This window comes from Dermochelys coriacea, chromosome 1 (assembly GCF_009764565.3).
Source record: "Dermochelys coriacea isolate rDerCor1 chromosome 1, rDerCor1.pri.v4, whole genome shotgun sequence".
Taxonomy (NCBI): domain Eukaryota; kingdom Metazoa; phylum Chordata; order Testudines; family Dermochelyidae; genus Dermochelys; species Dermochelys coriacea.
Window position 1 is genome coordinate 172,041,123 of NC_050068.2, and position 16,792 is coordinate 172,057,914.

The 16,792-nt window shown below is 44.4% G+C and overlaps 1 long non-coding RNA gene across 1 annotated transcript; it reads right to left on the reverse strand.

Moving 5' to 3' along the window:
• Positions 1-8,304: 8,304 nt before the first annotated feature.
• On the reverse strand, positions 8,305-15,881 carry LOC122458978. The gene is made up of 3 exons (XR_006279364.1): positions 15,641-15,881; positions 13,674-13,758; positions 8,305-8,341 (listed from the first exon to the last, which is right to left on the reverse strand). It is a non-coding gene; the product is annotated as an uncharacterized LOC122458978 (long non-coding RNA).
• Positions 15,882-16,792: the final 911 nt, after the last annotated feature.

The window sequence follows — 16,792 nt, forward strand, 5'->3', positions numbered from 1 at the left end:
CGAGCCTTCCGCTTGCCCCGCTTCCCCTGGACTAGGGCCCAGCCCTCCATGGCATCATCCGGGGGCTGGCTAGCAGGGGTTGTGTCAGGGGGGAGAGGCGATGGCTCAGGGACTCGAGGGGGTAATGGTGGGGCAGCACAAGGGAGGGAAGATTCCCCTTGGGGCGGGCCCTCTCCCATGCTTGGCGCTGTCCCTGCCGCACCCTCCTCCACAGGCCCCGCCAGATTGCAAACAGTGGGGGAGGGGTTCTCCCGCTCGTTTGGGCATAGTGGGGGAGGTACCCCTTGGGCCCGAGCGGGAGCAATGGTGGATTGTGAAGGAGGAGGGGTGGTTTCAGGTGCCGGGCAGCCAGGGGCGTCGGCGATGACGGGGCCGGTGCTCTGCCGGGGCTTGGGGATCCTGGATGGCCCTTCTTCCCGGGCCAGGGGGCAGTCCCTCCGGACGTGCCCCATCGCCCGGCAGAGGTAGCACCGGGCCTCCCCCGTGGAATAATGCACCCTGTAAGGGGTCCCCTGGTAGGGGACTAGGAAGGACCCCTCCAGTGCCTCTCCGTCGCGCGCCGCCGGCGGCAGTTGAAGCTGCACTTGCCGGCGGAAGGAGAGGACGTGACGGAGGGCAGGGTCTTTGCAGCCCAACGGGAGAGGGCTGATGACAGAGATGGGCTTCCCCAAGGTAGAAAGGGCGGGTAACAGGGCGGCATTGGGGAGAAAGGGAGGGACGGAGGTCAGGACCAGGCGGACGCCCAGGTCCTCTAGCGGCTCTAAGGGGACGAACACGCCCCCGACTGCCAGGCCCTTCTCCACCGCCTCCTGGGCGGCGGCCTCCGATGCTAGGAAGAAGACGACCTTACCATACATTTTGGAGGCCGCCACAATGGCCGTGGGTCCCACCACCCTCGCCAATGCCCGCACATAGGTCTCCACGTGGGGTGAGGCGGGCACCAGGAGGCAACGGACGCCGTGCTTCCTGGTCATGGTGGGAAAGGGGCCCCGGCCGCTATAGATGGTAGCGGAGGCGGTGGGCTGGAGAAATGATGTAGCGGCAGGCGGGGGGGCTGCCGCCACCTGGGCGTATGCTCTAGGGGCCGGGGGAGGGACACCTGCAGAGCTGGTGGAGGGAACAGCGGGGAGGGGCGCCCCAGCTGGAGATGGGGCCGGGGCATTGGGGGCAGCCCCTGCCATGGAGGGCCTGGTCTTTTTAGCGGGGCCCTTCCCCTTCTTCTTCCCCTGGCCCTTCCCGCCGGCTGGGAGGACTCCCCCCAAATCTGAGGGGGTGATAGACGTGGCAGCAGTGGAGGTCACCCCGGTGCCCGTCGCTGCTGGTGCCCCAGCGGGGGCGATGGCAGATGGTTTGGCAGCGGACGTAGAAGCTTGGGGGGGTGACGGAGGGGTAGGCGGGGGAGGGAGAGCTCGGGCTACTGGAGAGGTCTCACCCGTCTCATCCCCCGCCATCATGAGCAAGGAGGAAAGGGGGACACCAAAAGGAGGAGGGGAGAGGGGAAGCAGGTCGACCACTCCTCCCCGCTAGGCTGCAGGCAGGGGAGGAGGGCGCCAAAAGGGGTGGGCTGGACGGGGGGCAATCAGGGGTTGGGGTCAGTCACCGACACAAGGTGGAAATTCCGGCTCCTCTTGGTGCACTACGGGGGGGGGGGGATTCAACAACATCGAAGGTGCAGTGAAGAGGGTTGCAACTAAAAAGGGGAGTTGCACAAGCGCATGGGAGGGGGCATGGGCACACGGAGCGAGGGGCTAAGCGGTCTGGGGGTAGAACAAGGAAACCAAGGGGCTAGCTTCAGAGGCTGGGGCGGGGCAAACAAACAAAGGCTGCAGAAGGAAATGGGCGGGGCAGGCAAACAAACTGAAGCTAGTAAGGGGGGCTGGAGCAAAAGAGGAGGCAAAGCAAGTGGCAAATGGGGCAGGTAGTAAAAGGCAAAGCTGGGGGTTAGGCAGTCCGGGGGGGGCACATGTGCCCATGTGCACTTGCACAAGTCTTTTTTTAGCTTGCTGCTGCTTCTGGCCCAAAGGGTGGAAATAGGGCGTGGCAAGCCAAGCAAGCAGCTGAGTCCAGAGGCAGGAGCTGAGGCAGATGGTATACAGCCAGTGGGGGTGGTGGAGGGGGCAGCGGTGGTGGTAATAGTGGTGGGGGTTGGGGGGGACACACAGATGGATCAGGGGGCAGCTCCACGCCACATCCCCCGTGTCCCTACAAACACAGTCAAAACCCCCACCACAAGAGCACAGTTTGAAAATTACTCAGTCTTAGGGCCCCCTCCACGGTGGTCTGCAAAGTCTCTAGGTGCTGCCCCACTGGCAGATGATCCTCTTCTTCTCCTCCTCGGGCTTCAGCAGCTCCAGGCAGCGGCCTCTGCAGCAGCAGCAGCTCCAGGAACTCCAGGTGGTGGTTCAGGCAGGCAGAAAGGACCTTCTCAGGTGGTGGTGGTGGTGGTGGTGGTATCCACAACAGCAGTGGCTGGGGTCCCTCACTCCTCCTCTCTGGGGAGTGGGCTAACAGCCCCCCCCCCGGGGTTGCAGTTGGAACAATAGCAGCACCCGAGAGTAGGGGGTCCAGCAACCAGGTAACAGAGAATGGGGGTTGTCTGGCCCAGCCAGGGGAGCAGCTGGAGCAGCAGGGAGAGCTTAGGGCCTAGTAGCAGCAGGAGTAGCAGCTTCCCACCTCCCTCCAAGCTAGAAGGCTATGGGAGAGCAGTGGGAGGGAGAGAGAGAGAGAGATTCGCTCCAGGCTAAACAAATCCCTGGAACCAAGGTAAGTGAAACGGCAGCTGCTCCAGGTCAATTAAGACACCTGGGGCCAATTAAGAACTTTCCAGAAGGCAAGGAGAAAACGAGGTTGATTGGGACACCTGAAGCCAACAGGGGTTGGCTGAAACTAGTTAAAAGCCTCCAAGTTAGTCAGGTGGGTGTGCATGTCAAGAGCTGTAGGAGAAAGTTGCACTGTTGGAGAGGCTGAGTACTACACACCATATCAGGCACAAGGAAGGAGGCCCTGAGGTAAGGGTCAAGTGGAGCTTGAGGAAGTGAGGGCTGCTGTGGGGGAAGTAGCCCAGGGAATTGTACATGTCATGTTTCTAAAAGGTCAGCTACCACAGCTTATACTATTTGGGTTCCTGGGCTGGAGCCTAGAGTAGAGGGTGGGCCCGGGCTCCCCCCCACCTTTGCCCCCTGATTAATCACTGAGACTGGGAGACAACAGAGACTGTACAAGGAAGGATAACTTCTCCTCACCTCCCTGGCTGGCTTATGATGAAAATGGCTCAGTAGACTGTGACCCTTGTCTCTAGAGAGAGAAGGGTTACGTGCAGAGTCACAGTGAGCCTCTGAGGCTAGCAAAATTCGCCAGGATATGTGGGACCCACAGAGGCAAGGACAGCGCTTTGTCACAATGGATAATAAGCACAGACAGTGTCAGAATCGTATATATTAAAGCACATAATTTTAGAAGGAATGTAACACCTCATGCTTCAAGGCTTAAACTGAACTCTTTTATCTGTTAGGAGGAGACTCCTCTGGTAAGCAGATTATACCACATCCATCTAGTTCAGGAATTTTTTTTTGTATCTTTCTCTGAAGCATCTGGCATTGGCCTCTAATGGATTTATGATATTGGGACTACATGAACCATAGGTCTGATCCAGCATGGCGATCCCTAGGTTTTTATTGAGTTCCAGGGGAAATACACCATAGAACAGGGATAGGCAACCTTTGGCATATGGTCTGCCAGGGTAAGCCCCCTGGCGGATCAGAGCAGTTTGTTTACCTGCCGCGTCCACAGGTTCGGCTGATCACAGTTCCCACTGGCCGCGGTTCGCTGCTCCAGGCCAATGGGGGCTGCAGGAAGCAGCGCGGGCCAAGGGATGTGCTGTCCACCACTTCCCAGAGCCTCCATTGGCCTGGAGCAGTGAACCGTGGGCAGTAGGAAATGTGATCGGCCAAACCTTCGAACACTTGCCAAAGGTTGCCTATTCCTGCCATAGAACCTATTAAATATTTTTTCTGAGTAATCTGGCTTCATGTGCATTTCTTTCATATTTCCCCCGATTATCCATTTCCTTTCATTTGAAGACACATTCCCAAAATAACACACTACATAACTGTTCTGTTGTACATTACAGAAGTCAAGTTGGTGAATGCAAATTAGATGGTTTTTTGTTTTATTTTTATGCATGAGTAACAAACCAAATTTGAACTGAAGCAGGGTTTTTAATTCTGGAAAGTGGCATAGTCTGCTCTGTTCTCCAGCACAGTGTCAAAAAACAAAGAATGACAAAAACCTAAAATCTGTCGTGCTTGTCCCCCCTAAATTTCACATTTTTTAAAAAAAAATTATGTTACTAGTATCTGGTTCTTTCCCTTATTGATACCATAAATTCTATTAGGAAATGCACCACGTGTAGAACCTCCACCTACCCTTTTCCTCTCCCCCAACTACTTTGTTCAGATGCATAAGTCTTGAAAAGCAATGGTTAGGATGTGTAATGGAGGTGGGGGTGAAACAGGTTTCAAAGATGCCATGCACACTGAGCTGGGAAGCAATGTACTAAACCAGCATGCTCTTCTGCAGCATGCTTGTAGGACTGCGGGACATAGTGGGAAGTGATAGGGCAACTAGTATCAAGCAACCATGTATGCAGAGGCAAATAGCACAACTGCTATACATCCCATCTTCTGATGTGGTTTAGTGTGTGTTGGGGGGTAATAAAGCAGAAGATTCATTTTCCCCTCAGTCTCCTTCACGTAACTCATTTTCTTGGGCTTTGCATAAGAAACAAGATTTGGCCCTACACTATTTAAATACACAGACTCACTCCACAGCTGATGTAAAGACACATAAATCCATTTGAGTCAATACAGTTACACAGACTTAACGCAGCGGAGGATCTGGCCCATAAATTAGTCATAGAGTGTAAGGCAGGAATGGACGACCAGATCATCTACTTTGTCACCACCTTCTCACATTGTAATATACAACTCAGAATAACACAATTGAATTGTTGTGTGTCCTTTCATAATTAAACATAAAAATATTAATTTATATTTAACATCAGTCATTTTCAAGTCAGTTTTATTTAGTTCAAGAATATGACAAGCCTCAGTCACAATTCTTTTCATTCAGATTAATGAATGAAAATGATTTAAAGCATCATATTTCACAGAAACACACACTGGAATACATTCACCCATTATTTATCTCCATGTGGAAAGGAAGTAAACTATTTGGACTAACAGAACAAATAGAAATTAACAAACTTGTGGGTGGGGAAATGAGTGTGTGTGTGTGTAAGGGAAACTGGGACAAAGAGAAGTAAACTTGTAAAGGCAAAAATGTAGAATCTAGAAAATATAGAACCAGGGTTCATAATAGAGATCAATACAGATGAGCAGCTTTTCACTGATTATGACAGACAGCAATAGGAGAACAATAAAGCCACAGAATGTAGGATATTTATGCCCCCTTTGAGAATCTCAACTATGAAAATAAACAGATTTATTAAGAGGTGCTCTTCCTTTTTTTTTTGTTCACTCCATGTGGGGCATAGACCCATCTAACTAGCACCTTTCTTGTATTTATTTGGATTTAAAGGCTTCTTATAACTATGGTGTAGTAACTGTCTGGATATGTTGGCATAGATGCATACAACAGGAAGCATGGTTAGAGCATCTGTGGGGCATGTATGTAAACAAATTGGTTTGTAGTGTCATTTCCTTCCCCCATTTTGTTAACCAATAGGCTTCTCCTTTTGTTTCAGTGTGACCTGCTGTAATCCTTAAAACACACAAGTTTTACCCTGAGAAAAGCCCTGATCTACAGCCCATTGAAGTCAGTGGAAAGATCTCATACCACTGAAATATTTCACCATTGATAGTTTTAGGAGAACATCAGCTATTCTGCCTATTCTACAGTCCCAAACAGTCTCCTATTCCTGATCCAATGCCTGAAGCCACACCTGTCCTCTACTCCCCTGCCAGGCCCTTCACAGCTTTCACTCAATAACTTCTATAATGAATTTCTGATTTGCCAGTAGGAAAATATGAGATTCCCACCCCCCAACCCATGCAATCGAAAGCAGCCACACTGCTACTCTAATTTATGTTCAGCGTGTGCGTGCGCACATACACACACTATATAGGGTTACCATTGTTAGCAATAATTTTGTATTCTTTCAGTAAATGTAAAGCTTTGACTTTGCATAAACCTGATAGGTTTGAGAAATACTTCTTTGAACATTCAGATTTGTCAATGACTGCACTTAAGCCATTTTAAATCGGTTTCTTGGTTGTTCTAAATCTGGTGACACTTTTCAACCAATACTGGGAATACAGACAACTTGTTTCATTGCAATGCATGCAACATAATTTGGTTTTAAAATAAATTTGCAAAAGATACAAAGACCATGACAAGTACAGTCAGTCATCAATAGCTGATGTGAATTCAAAAGAAACTGTTTAAATGGAGAAAGGGGCCAGGGATTTGTCCCCAGACACATCTGAAGGACGTGAAGACCTCTTACTTTACCATTGAACACCACTGTTGTTGCACACTAAATAAAGATAAAAGGGCTAGTATATCTTTCTTTAAGAAAAAAGTGGCTCAGCTATGAAAAATTGTGTGTATGTTGGCACCTCTCCAGAGAATGCTTCTGACGGAAGAAAGAGTTAAACAAGCGGAGACTGAAGCAATGGAATAGTCAAATTCCCACAACAAAATGAGAAAAAGGAGACTTGGGAGGAAAGGGGTTAATGGAAGTTTCATAAAGAGGTTATAATGCTCATTAGAACTGACTAATAGCAGTCTCTCCTGTTTCTTTTAAAGGGACTTATCACTTAACATATACTAGTGTGGGCTGTCACTGTGCATGACAACTGCACCTGTATTTCTCCTTAGTGTCCCAGCCAGGGCAACAACATTCAGGCTACCAGCTCCCCAGCTGTTGCTTCTCTTGGATAGAGACACACATCCCTTTCCCTCCTGACTGGGGTGTTTCCAGGCTACACAGTTCCCTGCCTTCATCATGCATTTCTTAGCACAGACAGGTTGTTCAAGGACATCTGCTTGCTTTCTCTTCAGAGACAATTAACTGCTATAATTGCTAAAGTGATACGTTACCACACAGCTCTTTCTAAGCAAGCCTATTGTAGTCATAAGGTAAAAGCAGTACAGAGAAAACATTAAAAACAATAAAAGAATCTATACACATACTAATAAGCTTCCCAGAGTTAACCCCAGCTCTAACATGGGCTCTGGCAGCAGCAGTCCTTCAAACATCCCACACTCAGGGTTTCCTTTGTGGCCACAAGTTTATCACAGTCTCAGTTCAGAACTAGCACCTAATCCTTCCAACCCTTCCATAAGAATTGGAGTCCTTCATGGACCAGGGGTCCTGTCCATTTGCCATATAATAAAAAGATCCCTGACCGGTTTAAAACCGGGATGTTTATCCAAAAATCTTTTCTCTGTTGATCCCTGAAGAATCCAGTAAAAATGAATATATGTACACCTCTCAGGTGTGGGGAGTCTGGGGAGTTGAAAGGGATGATAACAAAGGAAGTACATTAGCATCCCCCTCTTTAATAGAAAAGGTACATACAATGCCACAACAACACATACCCAATTGCATTTTTGAAATCAATGTACCCAAAAGGTATTAACCCTAATTCAATAGTTTATCTTAATTCCACAAGGTATGTTCAGGTTAATACAGGATATTGTCAGTCTGTCACTTGGGCATTCAATGAGTCTGGAAAAGCCATTCTTCTGTTAGGTCAGCTGAGGTTTCCTCTAGCTATAGCTCTGCAGTCTGCCTTATCAAATCAGAAGCAAACACTTCTTTTTTTTCTGTCAGTCTTAAAAAAGGAAGCCTGTACACTACATCTGACATGTGAGCAATGTGTTTCCATTGACTATGAACATGGTTTGCATACTATATTCTAAAATACTTTTTTTAATATTAATCTCTCAGTTCACATGATACTTGTCCACACTGGTGTAGGCCCAAACACATTTTACTTTTGCTTTTAGAAAAATCAAGAACTGCCTAAAAACCTACCTCTTTGGGGAACAGAAAATTTGGGCAATTTAACAGTGTCAGCAAGGAGATCATCAATACAATTCCTTCTTCTCTCATGCTTAGTTTATTGGCCCACCTTTCCGCTGACGCTAAGTGGGAGAGGAGTTTTGGCAGCTGTAATACCATCAGCAAATCACCACTGACAAACACCTCTCAAGGCCACGGAATAATCTGGCATGTTCCCAGATTTGAGAGGCCTGTCCCTATAGGGAGACAAATTCCCAGCTCAACCCTGCTGTAGGTATGATGGCGAATAACCTGTAATTATTAAGGGGGAAAATTACTAATTTCCATCCTCACAGTTAGTTTACATTTTCATAGTTATAATCAAGGACAAGGGGAAAAAAAGAGATTAAATCTTATATTCATATACTTCTAGGATTCCAAATTGGGAGAGGTTGGGGAGTTGGTATAATCGTAGGATTCTTAAACCCGAATGTCCAACTATGGCACAGTATTCAATATTGTGGTATAACAGGGCACTGGGCCCTCAGGTGCTGGCTATAGTGTCGGTCCATAGGTGCAATTACATCTCCTGAAATCAGGAATGGATTAACCAATGTGCACTAGGCACATTTGCACAGGGTCTTCATCTCATATTTGGCCCAGTCATCCCTCCATCATGATGGAGTAGTAGCCAGGCCAAATCTGAGTGGCACTGTCACCCCATCCACCAGGTCACAATGCCTGGAGTGGGGAGCCATGCCTGTCCCTATAGGAAAGCAGCCACTGCTGCAGTGGCAGTGAGGGGCAGGCCCATGTTCCATCCCTGACCCTCCCTCCCCAGGCATTCCCTCTCGCATTGGTTTTAGGGTTGTGATGTCATAGCAGAGGATTCCATTGTGTGTGGTCAGTACCACACACAGGAGGAAGAGGGAGAAGCAGCAGGAGCAAAAAAAGAATGCAGACCTTATGATTTTGGGTCCTGCTCCACATTTACATTAGAATTTAGTATAATGCACCCGTTGACTCAGGAGGCTACATCTGCTGTCTTCTCTGTCCATTTCTGTCTCTCTCACACACACATACAACTACAATTCAATTAATCTCCTACCCCTCCTCTTTTTTGGGAAACACCTTGCCCCTGCAAGGCTCAACATATATTCCAGCCTTGCACATGACATGTTTTTCTGGGTGGTGGCTCCATTTGCTTCAGCTATCTATTCCACAAAGGAACTTTTTACCTTTATCATGAACAAAGGGCAGATGTTACATCCACCAGCTTTAACCAGGTTTTTCCAAACCTCTAGCACAGCAATATATAGCATTAAAGTTAGCAAATATATAAATTACTCCTGGGGGAATTCTGTGCCAAAAAAATTAAAATTCTGCACACAATATTTTCACATTCTGCAAAATTCTGCATATTTTATTTGTCAAAATAACACAATATAATCACACCAGTTTCAATAACTTTTGGTCATTTATTCCAAAATACCTGTCAGCAAGTATGTCTAACAATACATAGAACAAAAAAGATTCAGAAAATGTTTTTTTGGCAAATAGATTCCTTACTAATATTAATGTGGAACTCTGATTAATAATTCATTTAAACTACAACACATAACTATTTCCCACACCCCCAAGAAGCAGTGCAAAGGTGTGTGTGGGGGGGGAGTCAGGGTAAACGGAGGAGCTGAGGGAGAGGGAAATATTTGCTGGAAAGCAGCCTGGGTATGAACGGGAGGATTGTTGGGAATGGGTGTGAAAAGTATGGAAAAGGTTTTTTGTGGGGGTGGGCAGGGATTGTTAGGGAGCTTCCCCCATGCAGATCCTGGCTGACCCCTAGCCTCTCCCATTCATTCAGGCACATGTCCCTCCACCTATACTCAGACACCCACTCCCCCCATCCCCATATGGCCCTGCACTCCCTCCTTGTCCTCATGTGTCTCTGTGCCCGAACTCAGACACTCCCCCATCACCATGTGGCCCTGCACCTCCTCTCCCACTCTGCTCCTGCCCAAGATTGTCCTCCCCCATTAGCCCTTATAAGCCTGTGTGACCCCCCAGCACCTCATGTTGTCTATCTCCCCATAGTCCCTGTCTCCGGCCCTGCCCCGACAGTCACTGTGAAGAAGACAGGCTCTTTCTCTTCCCTAGCTTGCTGGGAGCTGCTGCTGTGGTCTATGGCCACACTGCCCTCTGGTGGGAAAAAGGCAGAATTGCAGTAACTTTTCACGGCTGCTACTCTCAGGGGTGAAAGTAACTTAAAGGACTTACCGGTATGCTGGAGTCCTGAGCAGGGGCATGGCCTCACCCGGAAGAGGAGAGGCCTTTAAATCAAAATTTAAAGGGCCAGGGGCTCCCCGCAGTGGCAGGAGCACTGGGCCCTTTAAATCCCCACTGGGCTCTGGCAGCCGGGCTCTGGTGGTGATTTAAAGGGCCAGGGGCTCTGGCCTCTCCGGGGAGCCCCAGGCCCTTTAAAGTACCACCCGAGCCCCACTGCCAGAGCTCCGGTGGTGATTTAAAGGGCCCGGGGCTCCCTGCAGTGGCTGGAGCCCTGGGCCCTTTAAATCACTGCTGTAGAAGCTGGTGTGGTCTGGTAGGCATACTGGTTCTTGCTGGTATGCCATACTGTACTGTACTGTACTGTACCAGCTTACTTTCACCTCTGGCTACTCTGAAACCAGAGTATTCAACGTCAGCTAACACTGCCAATTGCACTGCACAATTAATTAGATTGTTACTAGGCAGAACATAGTCTTGAACACACAAATTAATATTATCTCAATCCAGGACATAGCCATTACTTTCCTTGACTGCTATGGTGAGATAGCTATATTTCACAGCAAAACAAAGCATTTGAAAAGAACTCAACTACAGTAATGCTGTCATTGTTTTGAGAATGTGATGTATCTTTAAAGAAAACTCATTGTGTAATACTTCCTTAGAAATTTATTATGAAATTCTTGTCTCTTTTTTGTTTGTTTTTTGGGTTTGCTTATCTAAATTTCAGCAGAATAACTGTTGCAATAGATGGAAGCTTTGAGGAAAAACTATAAGACAAGACCTGTGTTCCTGCTCCATGACCTCAAAGCAATATCCATTCTAGACCCCTAACTGAAATGATCAAGGCACACAATTATAGACACTAATGACAGACTAATAGAGACTAATGACAGAACTGAACTCTTTTTATAAAAAAGAATGTGATTTTATCATTTAGAGATTCTCCATCAGATGTCCAAGAGAAGCAGATCATTCAGTGACCATCAGTCGGATGGAGTAGTTATTTCAATTATTAAATTAATCAGGCCACTTCTCATGTTTAAAAAAATGTTCCCTCATGGTTGGATAGTTTTCCCAACTCTCTTACATAAGGCCTGGATATTTTCATTTTACCAATGTCTTAAAAACAAATAATGTCAGGAATCTAGGAAACATAATCAGAACATTTTAGTTTTGTAGAGTGCTTAGCAAAGTATAAAGTAATATCCTCTAGTTAATGTCCTGGTCTTCCCTCAGGTTTATTTATTTTTAAACAAAGTTACATATGTCATTACTGTAACTTTCAAAATTACTGCAGAGTATATTTTTTTTTGTAATTTACTTTCAATTTTTTTTATGTATTGTCTCTAATATATTGTTAGATTTCTTCAAACATTAAGACCTAAAATAATTTGGGCCTATTTGATATTTTAGAATGATAAAAGAACAAAAGTAAAGTCTGAAAGAAAGAGCACTGTGTTTGTCTCCTCTGAAGCCTTGTCTACATTAGGAAAGAGTTTTGCAACACTTTTCAGGGTTACCAATAGTGTTCAGCTCCAGCAACATTGCAGTCAAAGTACATATGCTGTGATGGCTTCAGCTGACATTGTAAGCATAAAATGCTGGCAGGAGCTGATGACCTATCTACACTAAGTCTCAATGTTGCTATCACTAGCGGAGGTGAAACAGCATTAATAATGGGAAATCTAGCAAAAAAATCACTTAGTGATAGAAAAGTCTTTAGAGTCTGTGCTTAACACTAAGAAAAATGACTGCTGAATGAAAAGGAGTACTTGTGGCACCTTAGAGACTAACAAATTTATTTGAGCATAAGCTTTCGTGAGCTACAGCTCACTTCATCGGATGCATGTGGCACCTTAGAGACTAACAAATTTATTTGAGCATAAGCTTTCGTGAGCTACAGCTCACTCAGCTGTAGCTCACGAAAGCTTATGCTCAAATAAATTTGTTAGTCTCTAAGGTGCCACATGCATCCGATGAAGTGAGCTGTAGCTCACGAAAGCTTATGCTCAAATAAATTTGTTAGTCTCTAAGGTGCCACAAGTACTCCTTTTCTTTTTGCGAATACAGACTAACACGGCTGCTACTCTGATGACTGCTGAATGTGACTAAAAATTGAAATGTGTTTTATATGAAAAAACTAAAGGCCTCATAGTTTCATAGGTGCACCCAACAAGCTTGTTCATGTCATTCACGGCAAGCATGATGCATCAGAATGGGAAACTCAAAACAGCATATTTTGTTTGTTTGTTTGTTTGTTTTTAAGTATGGAGTGGGACAGACTTGAACACTATTAATATGTTTCAGAGTAGCAGCCGTGTTAGTCTGTATTCGCAAAAAGAAAAGGAGTACTTGTGGCACCTTAGAGACTAACAAATTTATTAGAGCATAAGCTTTCGTGAGGTACAGCTCACTTATGCCTACTCTGCAAAGGCAAACATGTTTCCTGGTACTGTGAAAGGTTCAATCAATGGTGTGAAACATTCTCACCTCCCAATCACTCAATGGGATGAGGACAATGCATCTCCCTGGAGGGGTGCAGCACCTTTCATCTGCCATTGACTCATGGCTTAACTCTAACAGATAGGAATTAAATTCAAGGTCTAGATTTCTGCTGTTCTTACAAAGGCAGACCTTCCAATGATTTCAGTGAAAATGCTGCCTGCATTGAGGCTGCAGAATCAGCCTTTAGATCATCGATGTATAGCATCCGATACCATGTGATAAGCAAGAAATGTATTCATTACTTCATTATATTTATTTTCATTTCTTTTGAGGGTTTGTAAGCAGGTAGCTTGAAGCTGGTAATGTGCTCTTCCTTTCCTTGAGTAAAAATAATTCAGCCTCTTCTTTTTGTAATTACACATGATCCTACATCCTTTTTTTTTTTTTTGCCAGAGGCTTATGATGTGCCTTAATTCCATACTAAAAATCATTAGTAAAATTAAATACAGAAGCTAAGTAAGATATTTTTGAATTCCATATAAAATTTACCCTTCCAGTTTTATAATTTAACAAGTTATGATTAACTGCACATACAGTAGTTTTGGTACTATGCCTAGATTTCCCAACTGGCTGTTGGGACACACTGAGACTAACAGCTATTTTCCTCCTCCCTCCTCCTCTGTCACCAAACTCTTAATTAGAGGAGCAGCAACAATACAAAACCTTTACAAATTACTTAGCATGGATGGTGTCATTTAGCTGCAGTAATATGAAAACAAACTATGAAGCAGCCTTCATTACTTTGGGTTTTTTTTTGCTGGACGGGTGTCAGTGGAAGTGAGTCGTATTTTTAATATTGTTCAAGTTGAAGCATTTATAGACAGCATAAAACTACTTTTTTTTTCCAGTTCCTTACCTCCAGCAGAATGGTTTTAAGGTGCTCTGACTGCATAGGAACAGATTACATATGTCACTGTGGATTGTGGCAACAGCATGAGGAGCTAAAGGGGAAAGATAATGGACATTAGTATTGTTATATAACATGAGGCATTTACAAATGCATGACATCACTGATAACTGATAGTAGTTAAACAATAAGCCAGCATTGTCAAATTTTGTTGCCTAAATTTAGGCACCTACATAGAAGTGGTCTGATTTTCAGTCCTTCCGACTAGTGCTTCCCCGACTAGTGATTTCAAGAGCCTTGATGTGCCCAGGACACTGACCCTCTGCATGTTGCTGGGAGTGCTAGCACTGGGGAGAAAGCATGCTACGCTTTTTCAAACGGTGCAGCAGGAGCCACTGGGAAATTTGGCTGTCCCACTGACCTTAGGAACTATTGTCTCCACAGGTGTAATGCTCGCAGTCATTGACTCTTGGGTGACAAACTTCTTTCTTTCCTAACTCAACTCAGCATTTGTGCAGTTCTCAAGTTGTGGGGGAAGATTCTTGTTTGCACAAAAGGTTGGACAGTAGAAACCTCACACAACTTGTGTTACCTCTACAGGGGTAGCCAGGATACTGGAGCTTCTGCTACCTAAACACAACATCCCAGGAACATTAGCAGCACAAGAATCACTAGACTCGTCAAAAGGGAGTATGATGTGGCTAGGTATAGCCATAGCTACTCCCTACTCTGCTATATCCAGTAGTGTCTTTAGGGTTTGTCAAGGTTCCTTCCCCACCCTGAACTCTAGGGTACAGATGTGGGGACCTGCATGAAAACCTCCTAAGCTTACTTTTACCAGCTTAGGTTAAAACTTCCCCAAAGTACAAACTATTTTACCTTTTGCCCTTGGACTTTCGCTGCCACCACCAAACATTTCACCGGGTTTATTATTGGGAAAGAATATTTTGGAAATGTCTTTCCCCCAAAAATCCTCACCAAAACCTTGCACCCCCCTTCCTGGGGAAGGTTTGAGAAAAGTCCTCACCAATTTGCATAGGTGAACACAGACCCAAACCCTTGGATATTAAGAACAATGAAAAAAGCACTCACTTTGTTACAAGAAGAATTTTAATAGAAGAAAAGGTAAAAAGAATCACCTCTGTAAAATCAAGTAAATACCTTACATGGTAATTAGATTAAAAACATAGAGTATCCCTCTAGGCAAAACCTTACGTTACAAAAAGACACAAAGACAGGAATATCCATTCTATTCAGCATAGCTTATTTTCTCAGCCATTTAAAGAAATCATAATCTAACACATATCTAGCTAGATTACTTACTAAATTCTAAGACTCCATTCCTATTCTGTCCCTGGCAAAAGCATCACACAGACAGACCCAGACCCTTTGTTTCTCCCTCCCTCCAGCTTTGAAAGTATCTTGTCTCCTCATTGGTCATTTTGGTCAGATGCCAGTGAGGTTATCCTAGCTTCTTAACCCTTTACAGGTGAAAGGGTTTTTCCTCTGGCCAGGAGGGATTTTAAAGGTGTTTACCCTTCCCTTTATATTTATTGCAGTGTTGTTTTTGGTGAGGGAAAATATACACAGAAACTTTTTCACCAGCATTAATGGCTGATTTATCTAAGTGTGCTTCCACACTACTTTCAGAAATATTCTGCCTGCCTCTGTTTTCCGCAGGCATAAAACAGCGGTACCCTGTAGCTCTACACCCCACTAACATGTCCGTAAATTTTAACTTTGAAAGTAATGTAAGAATTCCATTAATGTTTACAGGAGTTACACATGCATGCCACAGGGAGACTAGACCCCTAACTGATTTTATTATAGGATTAAAAACCTTATTAAACTGAATGCTGTGGTGTTTTAGGGCCCAATTCTGCTTTTCTCACTCAAGCAAGACTCTCATAAGAAGAGAATGTTTGAACTCAGGAAGAGCACTAAAATAAAGCCAATATAAGAAATAAAACACTTACCATCAGTGATTAGAGTCAGAAATGTTTCCAAAGGGAAAATCTGAAGCCTCTTTACAAATATTTAATGCCAGCAGATACTCGGTAAAATTCCCTGTGAAGATACTCGGTTTGCTTGATGTCTTTCTAAAGAACACTATGTGAGGGAACCATAAAACTTACTGGTTTCTTTCTCTATATACACCAAATATCTCCCCACTTTTTGTTCTCACTCTTTCAAACACACACCTCACACTCCTGACTCTGAAATGCACCCACATGAACATGCATGTTTCCCCTTAAATGCTGGGATTGTGAACCTTCTATCTTTTTGTCCAGATTTTTTGTCAGCTTCTCCCCACTTTTTTCGTTAGGAAATCATTTATCAATCTGTCCTTTCTTCAAACTGTAATTCCATTCTGTGACCAAAGATTTGAGAAATCATGTACTTAAATTTGGCTTATTGTATTTTTCAGACGATAATGTCATGTGGTAGTTTAACATGTCATGTTACACTGCACTCTGTCTGCGGAGATATTTGAAAGCATGCAATTTTACTCAAAATCATAAGGAAAAATATCCTGAAACCTCTACAAACTGGATTTAAAAAAAAAAGTAAAGTTTCAGGGCAAATGTGCATTTTATTATAAACAGTTACTCTCTCATTCTAGACAGAAAAAACGTTTTAGTATCATACAAAGGTAATCAGGCATTTTTATATCAGCCATTATTATATTTTATCCTTAGTTACTATTTTGCCCTTTTCAAACATGCCACAGTTAGATAAGGCCTAATTCATTTTCTCTGCCTTTTATAATTGCTATATTTTTACTATCTTTTATCTTTTCCTGGGCTCCATCATTGAATTCTGAAAATTAGAAATGTCTTCTTCATCCTTTGCATGGTATCTTAGAATGATTCATTTCCATACAATTATATTTTCAACATCATCAAATCTTTAGTTACACTTTTTACAACACAGTGTGAGAAGCCTCTTTTGTTATAAACCATGTACTTCTGAAAAGGCTTCATTTTTTAACCAACTCCTTAAATTGTATTAATCTTTCTGAACTAATGAAAGTCAAAATGCACTGTTAGAATACCAAAGCACTTACAAGTTTTTTGAGGGGGTCCAACTAAAAAGTCGAAGACTTTCAGAGAAGGCTGCCACATATT